At 46.3% G+C, this 17227-nt stretch overlaps 1 protein-coding gene across 1 annotated transcript in view; it reads left to right on the forward strand.

The window, feature by feature from the left end:
* SUSD1 (sushi domain containing 1) overlaps positions 1-17227 on the forward strand; it is a 143215-nt gene that overhangs the window by 25801 nt on the left and 100187 nt on the right. The window lies entirely within an intron of this gene.

Consider the following 17227-nt stretch of genomic DNA (forward strand, 5'->3'; position numbering starts at 1 on the left):
GCTTCTGTGATTTCAATAGGTTTTCAATTGATTCTCAGTTTTCAGCTGAGAATTAGAGTTCCATGTTTTATCTTTCTATGCTCTATACTATACTTTCTATACTCCTTGTTGGCAACTTGGCTATATTCAGAACAAACATTTAAATAGTAGTGTTGAGGGGCTGGAGCGATAGCACAGCGGGTAGGGCGATTTCATGGCACGTGGCCGACCCGGGTTCAATTCCCAGCATCCCATATGGTCCCCTGAGCACGGCCAGGGGTAATTCCTGAGTGCAGAGCCAGGAGTGACCCCTGAGCATCTCCAGGTGTGACCCAAAAAGAAAAAAAGTAAATAAATAGTAGTGTTGACTTGGAATATTCTTTCTTATTCACAAGTTTTATGGCAATGGTATAAATGTGATCACTGTTCATTTATGACCTTGACTTTTTGATAATATGTACATATTATATTTTTTGTATGCATATAGACCTGAATACCAGATATCATCAGAGCACTGCTGTGCTGTTCTGTGTGTGCATGTGTGTGTGTGTGCATGCATGTGTATGTGTACTGACTCATTCAATACTGATAATATCCCCATGAGTAGATATTATCACCACATTTTACAGATGAAGGCATGGAGATATACAAATGTGACTTGTTCAAGGTAATAGTACTTCAGTGGTAGAGCTGAAATATGAATGCCCGACATTCTGGCTTCAGTGGTTGTGTTTTCTTGGGGGACTGGGGGCTGGGGGTTGCTTCCCATGGTGCTGGCATGGGCGTGCAGTGTCAGGGATTGAATGCGGGCCACCTGCATGCAAAGCATACTTTGTGTGTTCTTGGTCAGTTGACCTTGCTTTCTGGGTCAGAGATTGTGCTCTTAATTGTGTTGGTATAGTACTTCTGTTTCTATGAAAATGGATTTTAGGCTTGTTTTCTGCTTTTGGCTTTCTCCATCTATTACCAATTTAATATTTATAATTTTTGTTATTAAAATTATTATTATTATTTTGCTTTTTGGGCCATACCTCCTTCCCTCCCTCCCTCCCTCCCTCCCTCCCTCCCTCCCTCCCTTCCTTCCTTCCATCCTTCCTTCCTTCCTTCCTTCCTTCCTTCTTTCCTTCCTTCCTTCCTTCCTTTACCTTACACATGCAAGGCAAATGCACTGATGCTGTTCTACCTCCCTGGCCTGGACTTTAAAAATCGGAATGATTTTTATTACTAAGATAATCATACTTTTCTTCCCTCCAGTTACTTGGTGGATTATATTATTAGATTTCCTGGTGATAAATTTCACTGATGGATTTTTTTGATTGTTGGTATTTTATTCTTTTCATTTGCAAAATTTTGCTTAGAATTTTATTTACTTATGTTTTGGGGGGCCACACCCGGCTGTGCTCAGGGCTTACTCCTGGCTCTGCACTCAGGAATCACTCCTGGGATCACTCCTGACAGTGCTCAGAGGACCCTATTGGCGTGCTGAGAAACAAACTCGTGTTGACTGCATACAAGGCAAGCGTCCTACCCTCTGTATTATCACTCTGGCCCCTATTTAGAATTTTAAAAATTATTACAGGGGCCACTCTGGTGATACTTGGGACACCCGGGCTACATCAGGTGGTGCTGGCGGGCCATGTGGCTTGAACTTAGGGCCTTACAAGTGCTAGGTGTATGCCTTACCCCCTCTCACTTATTTGGAATTATTTCTACTGGGTTTTGTTTGGTTTGTTTTGGGTAAGCTGTGCTCAGAGTTTACTCCTGCTGGTACTCTGGGGACCACATGGGGTGCTGGGGATTGAACCCAGGATGGCTGCGTGCAAGGCAGGTGCCTCACCCTCTGTATTATCTTTCCAGCCCCTGAGAATTCTTGCATTGACATTAAGTGGATCTGTTGTTTCCATACCATCTTTGTTGGGCTTGTTATCAACACGACTCTGAATTTTTTTTTTCTTTTTTCCCCTTTTCGGCTTTTTGGGCCACACCTGGTGGTGCCTGGGACCACTCCCAGCTCTGTGCTTAGGGAGCCAATCCTGACAGTGCTCAGGGGTCTGTGAATGAACCAGAGCTGGCCACATGCAAGGCAAGCCACTTAACCCCCTGTCCTGTCTCTCCGGCTCAGTGTTACTCTGGTACTGAAGAGAAAAACGAGGGCTGGTGAGCAGGCTGAGGAGACTGCTCGGTGCTGAGTGTGCAGGGGCCTGGGTTCGACCCTCTGCTTCACATGCTTCCTCTAACACCGCTGAGAGCAACTGGCACCATTCCTGCCAAGCACAGAGCCTGAACGTCGCTGCGTGTGCCCCACTGCCAGTCCAGAGAATGAAAACACTGCCTACTTCCCCTTTTCATTCTCTGCAATACTATTACCTGCTTATAAGCAGGAATTTTAAGGACCTGGGAAATTTGATCTGGAAAGCCATCGAGATGGAGCACTTTGGGAGAGATTGCTCTTGGGCTGTTTCCTTTGGTGCCTGGCGGTGACCCCTGGCAGTGTGCCCTGCCACCAGCCTCCATCCTGACCCGCCCTTAGGATTTGTTTAATCATTGAAATCTGTGCTTAGTCAACTCTTGAAGTTTTCTATCCATTTTAGTAATTTATATACATCTCTAGGAAATCATCCATTTATTCCAGATTTTGAAACTTCTTGTTGGAGAAGAGCAAAGGCTTCACACTTTTAATTTTCTTGCACTTTTGTTTATACGATGAACTGTTGGAAACAATCCCAAGTGTCTAGCAATAAAATGAAGCATGGCACACATATAAAAATAGAGTGAGTATTATGTAGCCAAAAGAATTATGTGGGTAGGAGCTGGGGCGATAGCACAGCGGGTAGGGCATTTGCCTTGCACGCGTCTGACCTGGGCTCAACTCCCAGCATCCCATACGTTCCCCAGAGCACCGCCAGGAGTGATTCCTGAGTGCAAAGCCAGGAGTAACCCCTGAGCATCGCCAGGTGTGACCCAAAAAAAAAGCCAAAAAAAAAATTATGCGGGTAAAGGACATTTACTGAAACAGGTCTGTGTTCAGAGGATATGACTGACTGGCGAACTATATGGACAATATGTTGGCTTCTACAGGGGTCAGAGAGATAGTGCAGGGGTTAAGGCGCTTGCCTTGCGTGCAGCAGCCCCTGTTTTGGTATACCCCAAACTGCATATGGTCCCCAGAGCACCCTGAGAGGTGATCCCTGAGCAGAGTTGGTAGTAAGCCGTGAGCACCACCAGGTGTGGTTCACCCCATTATTCCCTCCCATTCCCCGCCCCCCCCCCACACACACAAAGTTGATTTTGTACAGAGGCTGGGGATATGGCTCAGGAGGAAACCCCATGTCACATAATTGGCGCTGCTTTGAAAATCAGCAGTCATTGGGATTACTGGGCTGAGCAGGGAGGCTTAGTGCAGAGGTGGGCTCTTGTGACAGGTGCGGGGAGGGTGGTTATTTACAAGCTCCTCGCTTCCCCCCTTCCTCCGGGATTGCTTCCTCTCTCTGCCTGCTGTCGCTGTCCCCCTCCTCCTCCACGTGTCACCTCCTGGCTGTGGATTCTCACCGCTTCCTCTCCCCTCTCGCCCCACCTCCACGCCCCCACACCCCGTCTCATTTATCCCTCCTTCTTCTTGGGGGCTCCCGAAGCTGGGCCGCGTGCCAGGTGGCACGGTATTTTTAGCTGAGAGTGAGAAAGCCCCAGGAATCGGGAATTCCGCTCCACGCGGGGGCCAACTGCGAGGCGGGACGCGGCGGGCGTGCAGGGAGCAGCTGTACGTAGCCGTGCGCCGTGCGGCCTGGGCGGCTGCTAATGAACTTCCCGGTGGCGTGGAGAAGTGTTGGGGGTAGGGGGTGGGGTCCCTGGAGGCGGGGCTGCCCAGGCAGGAGGAGGGGTGGGGTGGGGGGTTGGTTGGAGCTGGAAGTGGGGAGGAAAGCATCCAGTGACAAGGCCAGGCTAACCCCCTCTTCCAATTCAGGTCCCCAGATTTATAGAAATGTCAGTCCCAGGAAGTCTCTGGAAAAGATGGAATGTCTAACTCGCATTTTCTGATTACTGTTAAACATTTTTTCTGTGTTGGAATTGGAGCGAGAGTCTAAGGGTTAAGGTCCCATCCCGTGCCTGCAGCGGGTTCCAGCTAAATCCCTGGTCTACACGGTCCCCTAGTGTCTCCGGGAGCAGTAGAGCCAGGAGATGTTCCCAAGCACCTTCTGGTGTGTGGCCCCAAACACTCTCGCCCACAATTTTCTTGCTATAAATAATTTCTTTTGTTCTGGTCATGTCAGGGACTGTTCCTGGGAGGGTGTGGTGCCAGATCCAACCCAGAGCCTCACCAGGTTGCTTTGTCCATTAATAGAGTCCCCCTGCCTTGGGCATCACAGTCTCCTTGTTATTTTCCTTCTTTCCTTTTTTTTTTTTTTTTTGCCCCCATCTCCTGCTCCTCGGGCCAGTAGCTGGTGGTGCTGGGGGTTTCTCCTGACCTGGGGCCTGGGGCACCGTTCGGTATGAACCAGGTCATACCGAACCTGGCTCGGTATGACCTGGCTCATACCGAGATGGTCAGAGCCAGGAGTCCCACATGTAAAGTACGTGCTCTGGGCCTCAGAGCCTTCTCCCCAGCCCTTCCTTAAGTATCTGCTTTTCTGAGGCTCCTGATGGAGTTACGTTCAGATAAATCCACCTTAAGTTGAAAGTAACAAGTTGAAACTGCGTTTACCACTCCCAGTCAATATACCCTCAAACGAACTCAGAACACTTGTATTAGTCCATGTGCTGCCGCAAGCTCGGCTCTCTGAAGAGCCTGAGCGCAGTAATGACCAAGTTCAAAGCAAAGCCCTCGGAGGGCCAGTTGTTAGAGACACAGACTTAATGCTGTTTAATGATGGAAGCAGCAGGCAGGATTGGTTGGGCAAGTGGAACGAGCCGAGCACGCTGAACCCGTCAGGCAAGCAGCGGCAGCCAGGCTGTTTCTGGGGCCTTGCTGGTACCCCTGATTGCACTGGTTTGGGTACTGAACTGTGCCAGGACTTTGGGGGAAGGGGCGCGCGCACACACACACACACACACACACACACACACACATACACACACACACACACTCCAGAACAAGGGCAGAACAAAGGACACCTGGCAGTTGGGGCCAGCCTTGAGAAAGATGGGGGGGAGGGGGAAGGGGTAGGGGGGTGGAAGGTGCTGTTCTGCGCCCGGAGATGGGAGAGCGGCTCTCCAAATGTTTCACTCCCTTCCTGGGAGCTTCTGGTGATGGTAGCAAACAAGACTGTGTTTGGCTTCCCTTAGGGAAGTCGGGAAAGGGGTGGAGCTGAGGGGCGGCTGTCAGTGCCCTTAATTTTCCCCATAGCCTACAGATGGGCAGATCCACCTACCATGGGGCCGGAGAGATAGGACAGGGGTTAAGGCTCTGCAGCCTTCTGACCCCAGTTCTAATCCTCAGCACCACCGTAGGGTCCCCCTGAACACCTCCAGGTGTCGAACCTGAGTGCAGAGGCAGAACTAGCCCCTGAGCACCACAAAGCGGGGCCCCAAACCAAAACCAATACAAAAGTCAGAACAAACAAGCAAAAAAAATCCACACAAAATCCCATCTAAAGCAAAGACCCTTTGATTTCTGTTTCTTTTATTGTTTTTTAAACTTTTAAAATAATTTTAAAAATTGAATTATCGTGAGATACAGGTGACAAAAGCTATTCATGATGCAGTTTTAGTCATACAATGTCCCAACACCTGTCCCTCCACCATGTATATTTCCCACCACTAATGTCTTGTTTCCCTCTGACCAATTACCCCCATCCCCAGCCTGTCTCTATGGCAGGCGCTTCTCTCTCTCTCTCTCTCTCTCTCTCTCTCTCTCTCTCTCTCTCTCTCTCTCTTTCTCTCTCTCTCTCTCTCTCTCTCTCTCTCAGACTTCCTTTTTTAGGCATTATGGTTTGCAGTATAGATGCTAAGAGTTTATCATGTTTGTTCCTTTATCTACTTTCAGAGTCATCATTTACAACTACCTTTGTCGTGGTGGTCCCTTCTCTAAAACTCTTCTATAATCGAGTATTAAAGTAATTTGTTGTCACTGTCACTGTCATCCCGTTGCTCATCGATTTGTTTGAGCAGGCACCAGTAATGTCTCTCATTGTGAGACTTATTGTTACTGTTTTTGGCATATCCAGTACGCCACGGGTAGCTTGCCAGGCTCTGCCATGCGGGCACGATACTCTCTGTAGCTTGCCGGGCTCTCCGAGAGGGGCAGAGGAATCAAACTCCGGTCAGCTCATGAAAGGCGAATGCCCTACCACTGTGCTATTGAGCAGGGATTGAGCATAGGCTATATCATGGGAAACAGACACGTTGAGATGCAAAAACATAAGGCACAATGTTAAACAGAAGTGCTGGCAACAGAGTTCACTGTGGGTGTTTATCGTGCAAAGACCCTTTTATTTCACGTTGGTGTTTACCAGGTGGGGCAGTGGCCTGGGAGAATCTCACAATGTAGGTCTCTGGCCCCAGAATCGAACCTAAAATGCCATGCCAACTGAGCACCTATCTTTTTTGCACCACCACTGCGTCTTTAAAAATATTTTTTGGGGGGGCTGGAGTGATAGCACAGCAGGTGGGGTGTTTGCCTGTTTGATTCCCAGCATCTCATGTGGTCCCCTGAGCACTGCCAGGAGTAATTCCTGAGTACAGAGCCAGGAGTAGCCCCTGTGCATCGCCAGGTGTGACCCAAAAAGAAAAAAAATTAATTAATTTTAATCCCCATGAGATTAGAGCAATTACCAAGCTATTCATGATTGGGTTTCAGTCATACAATGTTCCAACACCCATCCCTCACCAGTGTAATTTCCCACCACCAATGTGCCCAGTTTCCCTCCCACCCTCCCAAAGCAGCCCCCGGCCCATCCCCGCCTGCCTCTATGGCAGGCACCTCGCATCTCTCTCTCTCTCTCTCTCTCTCTCTCTCTCTCTCTCTCACACACACACACACACACACACACACACACACACACACAGACACACACAGACACACAGTGAGAGGGAACAGCGCTAGGATGTCGGAGCAGGCTCTCAGACCCTGGGGGAACTCTTTGCCCCCATCATAGTGTCTTAGGATTGTTGGTGGACCATGTGAATCAGGCGCCGTCTGCATGTCTGTTCTGCAGAACTGTCCTCGTGGTTTGTGTTGGGGTCCTGACCGGAGTCTAAACCAGGGAGCTCAGGGCCCAGCTGGTGTCGTCAGCCTGGTCTGTGTCTCTCCAGCACCTGGAGCCGTGTCTGGCGCCAGAGAATCCTGGAAGCGCTCCCGCCCCTCCTGGAGAGTCGAGGCAGATGGAACCTTGTGGAATGGTTCCTCATTGACTGTCCGGGCCTGTGCAGGGGTGGGGGGTTGGGGGACTAGCACAGGGAAACTGGCCAGCCTGGCCTCTTCTTTTCCAGACCCCGAGGGTTTTGCCCTTTTGTCTTCTGGGGCTTCCTGCTTGCTCTGCACTTGCCTTATCATCTCTGCTTTGATATACTAGGAGCAAGGCAGTGGGGTTGACTCCTGTTTGCGCTGCTACCCCCCAGAGTGACAGGCCTTGGGCCGATGGCAGGGGCGGAGCTTCTCCTCTGCAGGGGCGAGCCCCGGTTGGACATGGTTTCTGAAATCTAGCCATGGCAGAGTCCAAGTCTTAGAGGTGGCCAGCACTCAGATTTACCAGCTTCTCCACGCACGGTGCCTTAGGCGAGCTCTAGAAATGCCTTCCTAGAGGTTAGTTGGTGGGTTGAATTTCCCATTTCACAAATAGTCTACATACAGGGAGCAAGTAATGGGTTTTATTTCCCATTAAGAGTCAGAGAGAGGGGCTGGAGTGATAGCACAGTGGGTAGGGTATTTGCCTTGCACGCGGCTGACCCGGGTTTGATTTCCAGCATCCCATATGGTCCCCCGAGCACCGCCGGGAGTAATTCCTGAGTGCAGAGCCAGGAGTAGCCCCTGTGCATTGCCGGGTGTGACAAAAAAAAATTGAGAGCCAGAGAGAGAAAACAGCTAACCTATGTCACCAGCTTATGTACCAGACCGAGAACCCAAAGCACTTTCCCAGATGGCAAATTCCATTTAGGAGCTGCCCCCCTGAGCTCTGGGGATGGGTTTTCTGCTGAAAAACTGGAGGGCCCTACCTGGAGAGAGACCCCTGGACCTATTTCTTCTCTGGCTCTCTGGGACCCACCCAAGGGCTATTTATTGTTCCCAATTCAATTCTTCCTGTCTTTTCTTTTTGGCGGGGGGGGATGGGTGGGTAGGCCTGGGGGACAGGGCGAACATGCCTGGTGTGTTCGGGGCTTACTCCTAGCTCTTTGCTCAGGGGTCACTCCTAATAGAGCACAGGGGACCTTCTGTGTGGCAGGAGGTGATCAAGCCAGGGTTGGTTCGTGCTTTATTCTGCTGTGCTGTCTCTCCAGCTTTCAATTCTTCCTCTTTTTAAAAAGTTTTCTAGCTTACTGCAAGGGTGTATGGGGTGTGGGGCCGGAGCGATAGCACAGGGGGTAGGGCGTTTGCCTTGCACGAGGCTGACCTGGGTTCGATCCCCGGCATCCCATATGGTGCCCCAAGCACCGCCAGGAGTAATTCCTGAGTGAAAAGCCAGGAGTAACCCCTGTGCATTGCTGGGTGTGACCCAAAAAGAAAAAAAAAAAAAGGTGTATGGGGTGGAAGGCAGTTAAGATAGAGGAAGGTCCATTAGGTTAATATTAGTCATTAGTTGGAAATAATCACTCTGGACAAGAACTGAGTGTGGAATACTGGTAAAGGGATATTCATGATAACCTGTCAACATCTGTATTGCAAGCCATAATGTCTAAAATGAGAGAGAGAGAAGAGAGAGAGAAGAGAGAGAGAGAAGAGAGAGGCTCTCCATAGAGGCAGTCTGGGGTAGGGGGGATTGGGGCGGGTGGGAGGGAAACTGGAGACATTGGTGCTGGAAAATTACACTGGAGGAGGGATGGGTGTTGAAATATTGTATGACAGAAACCCAATTATGAACAGCTTTGTAATGCTCTATCTCTTGGTGATTCAATAAAATAAAAAATAATATTAAAAAAAATGAAATAAAAAGTTTCCTCACGGCGTCCCATCTTATCTCTGTAAAGCTGGGACGGTTTTGGAAAGGCTTGGACACGTGTTGGCATGTGCTCGTCTTGTCACACTTAGTGGATGAGCAGCCGTGCAGTGCAGTGCTCGGCAGAGGATTCTGGGCCACCTCTGGACTCTGCAGGGAAGCGTGCCCAGCTGCTGTCCCCTGGCCACCCGTAGCTGAGGACGATGGAGTGGGGCCACGTGTATATGCGTGCCAGGTGGTGGCAGGGTTTGCTCATTTGAAATAGTGTCTGGCGGCCCACTGTGTACCGAGCTTTGGAAATATTTAAACAGCGGAGGCCCAGAGCAATACTCTAGCAGGTAGGGGGTTTGTCTTGCATGCAGCTGACTAGGGTTTGATCCACAGCATCCCATATGGTTTTCCCGGGTCTTGCCAGGAACGATCCCTGAGTGCAGAGCCTGGAGTAAGCCTGAGCACTGCCAGGTGTGGCCCCCAAACAAACAAAAAAAAAACCAAAAAACCAAAAAAAAACCCAACCCCCCCAAACCATATATTTAAATTTTTTTTTTTTGAAAGAACTATACTGTACTCTCCAAAGGCAGCCAGTCTCCTTCGTTACTCTTTGGCCGAGTCAATGGCATCAAAACATGTCACAAATGGGTGGAGACTTCTGCACAAAGAGCCATGCCACTGCTCTCCGGGACTCACGGGGTTCCGAAGCCTGAGCTCTCAAAGCAGAAACACTGAGCTCGGCCCGAGTTGCTGACAAATTATGTCAGCACCTGTAAGCTTGTGAAGTCCAGTTTCCTTCTGGGCAAGGGGGCACAGCCGTTTTCCAGCCTGTAGAATTATTCAGAAGTTTTAATGAACTAATCTGTAAGTACCTGGGCCTGGTGCAGAGGAAGTGGCGGCCAGTGTTGGTTGTAATGAGAGCCCCACCGTGGGGCGAGGGGCGAGGGGCCGCAGCTCCCAACGGTAATCTGAGCTCCTCCGGAAACCTGCTGCAGACCCCTGAGGTCTAAAATTCGTCAGTTTTTTCACTATATTTCTTATTCATTTTCCTTTTTTAGATTCAGCTATTCCATATGTAGCTATAAAATTAACATGAGCACTCAATACTGTTTCTGTTTTGTTTTTGTGTTTTGGGGGACACCCAGTGATGCTTGGGGTTAATGGCGTTCAGTGCTCAGGGGACCCTATGGGATGCCGAGGATCGAACCTGTGTCTGCCATGTGCAGGGCAAGCATACTACCCACTGTACTATTGCTTCGACCCCTTAACAATATTACCATTATTATTATTATTTTACTTTTACTTTTAATTTTTTTTTCCTTTTGGGTCACACCCAGCAGTGCATAGGGGTTATTCCTGGCTCTGCACTCAGGAATTACTCCTGGCGGTGCTGGGGGACCATATGGGATGTTGGGAATCAAATCCAGGTCGAGTGTGTGCAAGGCAAATGCCCTACCCGCTGTGCTATTGCTCTAGCCCCAACAATATTATTTTTAAAAAACAAGAAAGATTCTTAGGGGCTTCATAGCATCAAAACCACTATCAGCTCTACAGCTGGAAGCTGCCTCTGAGACGTTCTGTTTTCTTTTCTGATAAATTCTTACTTCTGATAAACCCTTTTCTCTTTTCTTGGTAGTCCTCTTGCTTCTCTCCCCTCTGAGGTTCTGACCTGTTCCTCGTTCTCTCTATAAACCAAGGAGTAGCTCTTGGTTGACAATAAGTATTATTCTGTCAGATGAAAAAACTTTCTTTTTTTTCCAAATGAGCTTCCTGTGTGATTCCAGCAAATCTGAAGGAAATGTGCTGTTAGTCATGGGCCGAATTCATGGAAGACTTTAGAGCACCAAGTACATCCTAAAATAAATTTTTTTCCCTTTTCCGCTTGCCTGAAGGGCAAGTGGACTTATGGTACTAATGAGCTCATTAGTGTAGTTATAGCAGTTAATAAGCTGCTCTTGAGAATGTGCTTCGTGACATTACTGTAACTCATTTTCCTTTGATGATCATCATTTCATCATTTAGACCATCCTCTAAATTTAAATGAGTGCATATTTACATGTTAGGTTCCGTCCCCGCTCCTCCCCCACCAATATATGTAATTTAGTGTCCAACTGATCTTTGGTATGAGGGGCTAACTATATTTGCCTAATTCAGAACATACCATTAAAAAAAAGACTTTACTTTTCAGCTCCATTCCGTAGGCTATATATATTGCATGTTAAACATCACAAAGATTAATGTTTGTAATAATATTAAAAACTCAAATGGCTGCAGGGATATTAAAAATATATATGGGATATGACACAATCCCTGAGGAATTTACCATTGTGGGGACTGGGGGGGCAGGGAGGAGACAGAACAGTTTTACAAATGAAGCAATGTCTAAATGCAGACATCTAAATGTCTGAATGGGAGCATGACTGTCAGGTGCATCTGAGGGTCAATTTGCCTCAGTCATCTGAGCCCTTTGGAAACACGCCCCCACCCCGCTACAGGGGATGGAGAGTTCAAATTTGATGGTATGCAGTAATAGACTAGTCTCTATTATTTTCAAGTCAAGATGAAAACTGAGTTTAATGTGATTTTTCTCATGTGTTCAGGCCTGTTTCTATTCTTTCCCAGGAGCTTTTAATCTAGTGCCTTATATTTTTGTGGGAAGATTTGTTTCTGTGAGGTCAGGATCAATATGTAGACGAGTCTATCATGCATTCCCCCAGCACTTGGCAAAATGTCTGCCTCAATTTGTAGACATTATTGGTTACTTAAAAAAAAATTCTCAGCTTGGTATTTATTGGTCTCTAAAGCAGTTTCATATGAAGTTTCCCATTACTCTGTTATTTCTGTCATTAATCACATCATTGTGTGATGTGCTTGAGAATGTGCTTCGTGACATTACTGTAACTCATTTTCCTTTGATGATCATCATTTCATCATTTAGACCATCCTCTAAATTTAAATGAGTGCATATTTACATGTTAGGTTCCGTCCCCGCTCCTCCCCCACCAATATATGTAATTTAGTGTCCAACTGATCTTTGGTATGAGGGGCTAACTATATTTGCCTAATTCAGAACATACCATTAAAAAAAAGACTTTACTTTTCAGCTCCATTCCGTAGGCTATATATATTGCATGTTAAACATCACAAAGATTAATGTTTGTAATAATATTAAAAACTCAAATGGCTGCAGGGATATTAAAAATATATATGGGATATGACACAATCCCTGAGGAATTTACCATTGTGGGGACTGGGGGGGCAGGGAGGAGACAGAACAGTTTTACAAATGAAGCAATGTCTAAATGCAGACATCTAAATGTCTGAATGGGAGCATGACTGTCAGGTGCATCTGAGGGTCAATTTGCCTCAGTCATCTGAGCCCTTTGGAAACACGCCCCCACCCCGCTACAGGGGATGGAGAGTTCAAATTTGATGGTATGCAGTAATAGACTAGTCTCTATTATTTTCAAGTCAAGATGAAAACTGAGTTTAATGTGATTTTTCTCATGTGTTCAGGCCTGTTTCTATTCTTTCCCAGGAGCTTTTAATCTAGTGCCTTATATTTTTGTGGGAAGATTTGTTTCTGTGAGGTCAGGATCAATATGTAGACGAGTCTATCATGCATTCCCCCAGCACTTGGCAAAATGTCTGCCTCAATTTGTAGACATTATTGGTTACTTAAAAAAAAATTCTCAGCTTGGTATTTATTGGTCTCTAAAGCAGTTTCATATGAAGTTTCCCATTACTCTGTTATTTCTGTCATTAATCACATCATTGTGTGATGTTTATAATAAACAACCTCCAGTGTGCCTGCCATTGGTGATCTAGCTGGTCGTTGATTAGATGCCATAAATTGTCCCAACCTTTCACCAAGCGAATTCCCTTCTGGAGTATTTTCTTGGTTAGAATATTAAAGCTAGCAGTGTGGATAAACATTTTTACCTTCAGTATTAGGAAATGAGGCCTGTGAGAGGTAAGAACTGTAGTACATACTTTACCTGTAGAAGTGGGTTCAAGCCCTGGCACCAAACTGAGAGTAATCCTGAGCACTGCTAGATATGCATCTCAGCAGGGGGGTGGGGAGAAGGGAGAGAGAGAGAGAGAGAGAGAGAGAGAGAGAGAGAGAGAGAGAGAGAGAGAGAGAGAGAGAATATGTTACAATATAAACATGGCCCATGAATCTGGCAAGACACATTTTCCTCATAAGGAGACTGAACTTGATTATTTAAATAAAATCATAGATGCTAGGATATTAAGGGGAAAATTCCCAGCCATGGTCATAATTAGTCGACTGTATTCCTGGTGCAGATCCAAGTGTTGCTTAATAATGTGATTAGCCAGAGAACTGCTTTCTTTTAATGAACCCCTCCTAATACATATGTAATGCAAATTTGTGCTATGTATTTTCTCTTCCCTTTGACTATAAATTGTTTTTTGTTTCTGTGTTTTGCGCAACATCTGATGTTGCTCAGGGCTTACTCCTGGCTCTGGCATTCAAGGATCACTCCTGGAGATGCTCAGGGGATCACATGGAGTGCTGGGAATCGAGCCTTGATCAGCTGCATTTAAGACAACTGTCGTACCCACCATACTATCACTCTGGCCCCAACTATGAGCTGTTTTTACGTGGCTTCCTTCCTTGTGTATATGAGAGCTTTGGAATTTTCATGTACAGCTATATATTCACGAATACATACTGAAGCCTCTGTTGGAATGAATTTTGGGTGTTTATTAGTTTTTTAATGAGCCATATCACGCAAAGTTGGTGGGGGCAGGTTCTGGACCTCTCTGCGTGATGCTCAGCCTCACAGTGTAGACAGTGGTTTGGTGCTTGTGCCTGGCAGTGCCCGAGGCTGCTAGAACCATACCTGGAGGTGCCCAAGGACTAACAGGGTTATGTCCACTGACACTTGGGATCCACCATGGCTACGCCCTGAGGTGCAGGGCTACCAGGGCTGGAGGCGTCGTGGGTAATACTCAGAACCTCCATGGTCTAAGTTTGACCTCTGACATTCTAGGCTTAAACTGTCTTTCTAAACCAGGAGTTTCAAATATTTCTTAGTTGGGGCAATCCACAGCAAAGTTGGGGGCCACCCCACCATGGTAATTCAAGGGAGGCCTGGGGGCACCCAGTAATTGAACAGCATTTCTGCTTGTGTCAGGCATGTGTTGTATTTGAGTTCTCTAGCTAGCCCTTTTTGAATGATTACATCCTTCCTCCCTTCTTTCCTTCCTCCTTCTCTTTTTTTTCCCCTCTCTTCTTCCCTTTTCCCTTCCCCATATCCTCCTCCTCTCCTTCCTCTCGATGCTCCTCCTCTCTCTCTTCTCCTCCCCCATTGTCCCTTTGCCTTTTGAACTATATTTTAGGTCTCCTCTCCTTCCCCCTTTTGAGTATTATTATTATCATTATTATTATTGCTTTTTGGGTCACACCCAGCTATGCTCAGGGGTTACTCCTGGCTCTGCATTCAGGAATTACTCCTGGAGGTGCTCAGTGGACCATATGGGATGCTGGGAATCGAACCCGGGTCAGCCACGTGTAAGGCAAACGCCCTACCCGCTGTCCTATTGCTCCAGCCCCACCCCCTTTTGAGTATTCTTAATAGGAGTCATATGAGTTCTTGGGAACATTTTTGTTGGAGTAGAAGTGACACTGGCTGCCATTTCTTAGAGGCAGGGTCATTCATATCCTGGGCCTGTCCTGGGCCAGCCTGCCACGCCGTGGGGTTGGACACCAGTAGACAAGAAAGATGGTATCATTCCGCAAAACTTCACTCAGCAGCCCTCATCTGTACCCAGCAGCTCTCTTATTCAGGAAAGTTCTTGGAGACAAGATTGGGCTGAGGGAGTTATCATGGAACCATCCAGATTCATCTGAATGCTCTCTCATGTATCTGCTTCTGAGGTTTGTGCTAAGTTATAAGGTCAGCCTGTCAGGGCCTGGAGTGGACCCTTCCCTGGAAAACCTTCCAGAGTTAATCAACTTGACCCAGGATCACACCCCCACTGCCATATCTATGTTCCACAGTAAGTTCCCACATAACATTCATCATAGAATTATAAACCTGCGACTTTAAAGAAATGACATAAAACAGAAGCATGCATAGAAGAATAATAATCGTTTTTTGCAACTTTTACAGGACCTTTCTTTCTGCTCCAATCCATATTATAATGAAATTAAGCTAAATGAAATGAAGTTATTTGAGATGTTCTGAGTTTCAGAACAAAAAACTGCTATGCAGATGTCTATGAGGAATATATAAGATAGCTATCTCAATCAATTAATCAATTAATCCATCTATCTAATAAGCTACCCTGTGCTCAATGGGTCTTGGATTACTACTATAATCATTAAAATCCTTAAAGTTTGATGAGCAACTTTAGACTAGGATCAATATTATTTTTCCCCCAATTTAATTTTATTTTAATGAAATAGTTCACAGTAATTTACCACATTCAGTATTTTAACAACTAACCCAGAATCATAACACCTTCCTATCCCCTTTAGTTACCTGCACCCCCACCCCGCCCTGCCCCATCACCCAAGCCTGTCATGTGGAGTAGTATTGTAGCACTGTTGTCCCGTTGTTCATCGATTTGCTCGAGCGGGCACCAGTAATGTCTCCATTGTGAGACTTGTTACTGTTTTTGGAATATCGAATATGCCACAGGTAGCTTGCCAGGCTCTGCTGTGCGGGCGGGATACTCTCAGTAGCTTGCCAGATTCTCCGAGAGGGACAGAGGAATCAAACCCGGGTCGGCTGTGTGCAAGGCAAATGCCCTACCCACTGTGCTATTGCTTCAGTTCGTCATATGGAGCAGGGTATAAGAACTCCAGGGATTCTGAGATTTTAGATAGGGTGATACAACTTGTGGCTCTCTTGTGAGATTCATTTATAAGTCCTCAATATTGCTTTTTAATGGGTCTTCTCAGCTCTCATCTGCTTGGTATTTGGTAGGTGTGAATTACCTCTGTCCTTGGAACTCCAGCTTCAAGGTCCATAAACCTACATAAACTACAGCCTCAATCTCTTGATGGATGTCCCTCAACTTCCCACAGAACCTTGGCTCAACAAGGAGAAATATTAGGTGTCAACAGTGACTAAGTCACCTTAGAAAATTCACCTATTAATCACCTGTTTGGTTGGCTGCACATATGCACACAAATATACTCATGTTTTGGAATATTAGGGGCTGGCAAATGCATCTAAAAGTTTGATTTAGGGAACACACAATGAGGAGCTGGGATCTTATGTCTGGTAAATATGCACAAGCAAAGAATAAATCCCATTAAAGAAGTAGGCAAGCTGGGAGTGTTATGAATAATCGCCTTGTTCTAGTACTGTAACTGCTCATGATTTGAATCTTCACTGACCAGAGGTTAGTTTTTGTTTTGTTTTTTTTTCCCCCAAGTCTCAGAGAGATCTGTGTTAAGGGTATAATGAGAACTCCATTTATCATAAGTTGGAAGTCTGCTCTGGATGCCTTCCGCAGGGAAATAACTCTGGGGTTCTGCAACAGATCACAAACCACCAAATTCAATACTAATTTAAGAGAAATCACATATATAAATATATATGATTATAAATGAAAAAGATCATATAATCTCTGTTATGAATGCTTTATCTCAGTAAATGGACTTCTGCATGGATTTCATGAGTATTTAATTTTTTTTTTAAAGTTTTTAGGGCACACCCGGTAATGCTCAGGGGCTATTTCTGGTTCTATCCTTGGAATCACTCCTGATGGTGCGTGGGGGACCATATGAGATGGTCAACTGTATGTAAAGCAAGCTCCCTACATGCTCTACTTTTGCTCTGGCCCCAGTATTTAATTCCCTTGACTAACTACAGTTTGGGTAGAAAGCTAAGTCAGAATGAGTGCTAAAAGGAGTATTTTTCTTTCTGATTGTTACTGGAGTTTTTGGTTATATTTGAATTACGTGACTATCATATATTTGATATGATGCTTCTGTTTTTGTAGGTTGTTTTTAGACCATACTCGGTGGTCCTCAGGGCTTACTCATGGCTCTGTGTTCAGGGGTCATTCCTGACAGGACTCGGAGAATCATATGGGGTGCCAGGAATCAAACTTGGGTTGGCCACGTGTAAGGCAAATACCCTACCTGCTGTACTATTGCTCCTGCCCTGATTTGATGCTTTCTTGGATAA

The sequence above is a fragment of the Sorex araneus genome, chromosome 1, assembly GCF_027595985.1.
Source record: "Sorex araneus isolate mSorAra2 chromosome 1, mSorAra2.pri, whole genome shotgun sequence".
Taxonomy (NCBI): domain Eukaryota; kingdom Metazoa; phylum Chordata; class Mammalia; order Eulipotyphla; family Soricidae; genus Sorex; species Sorex araneus.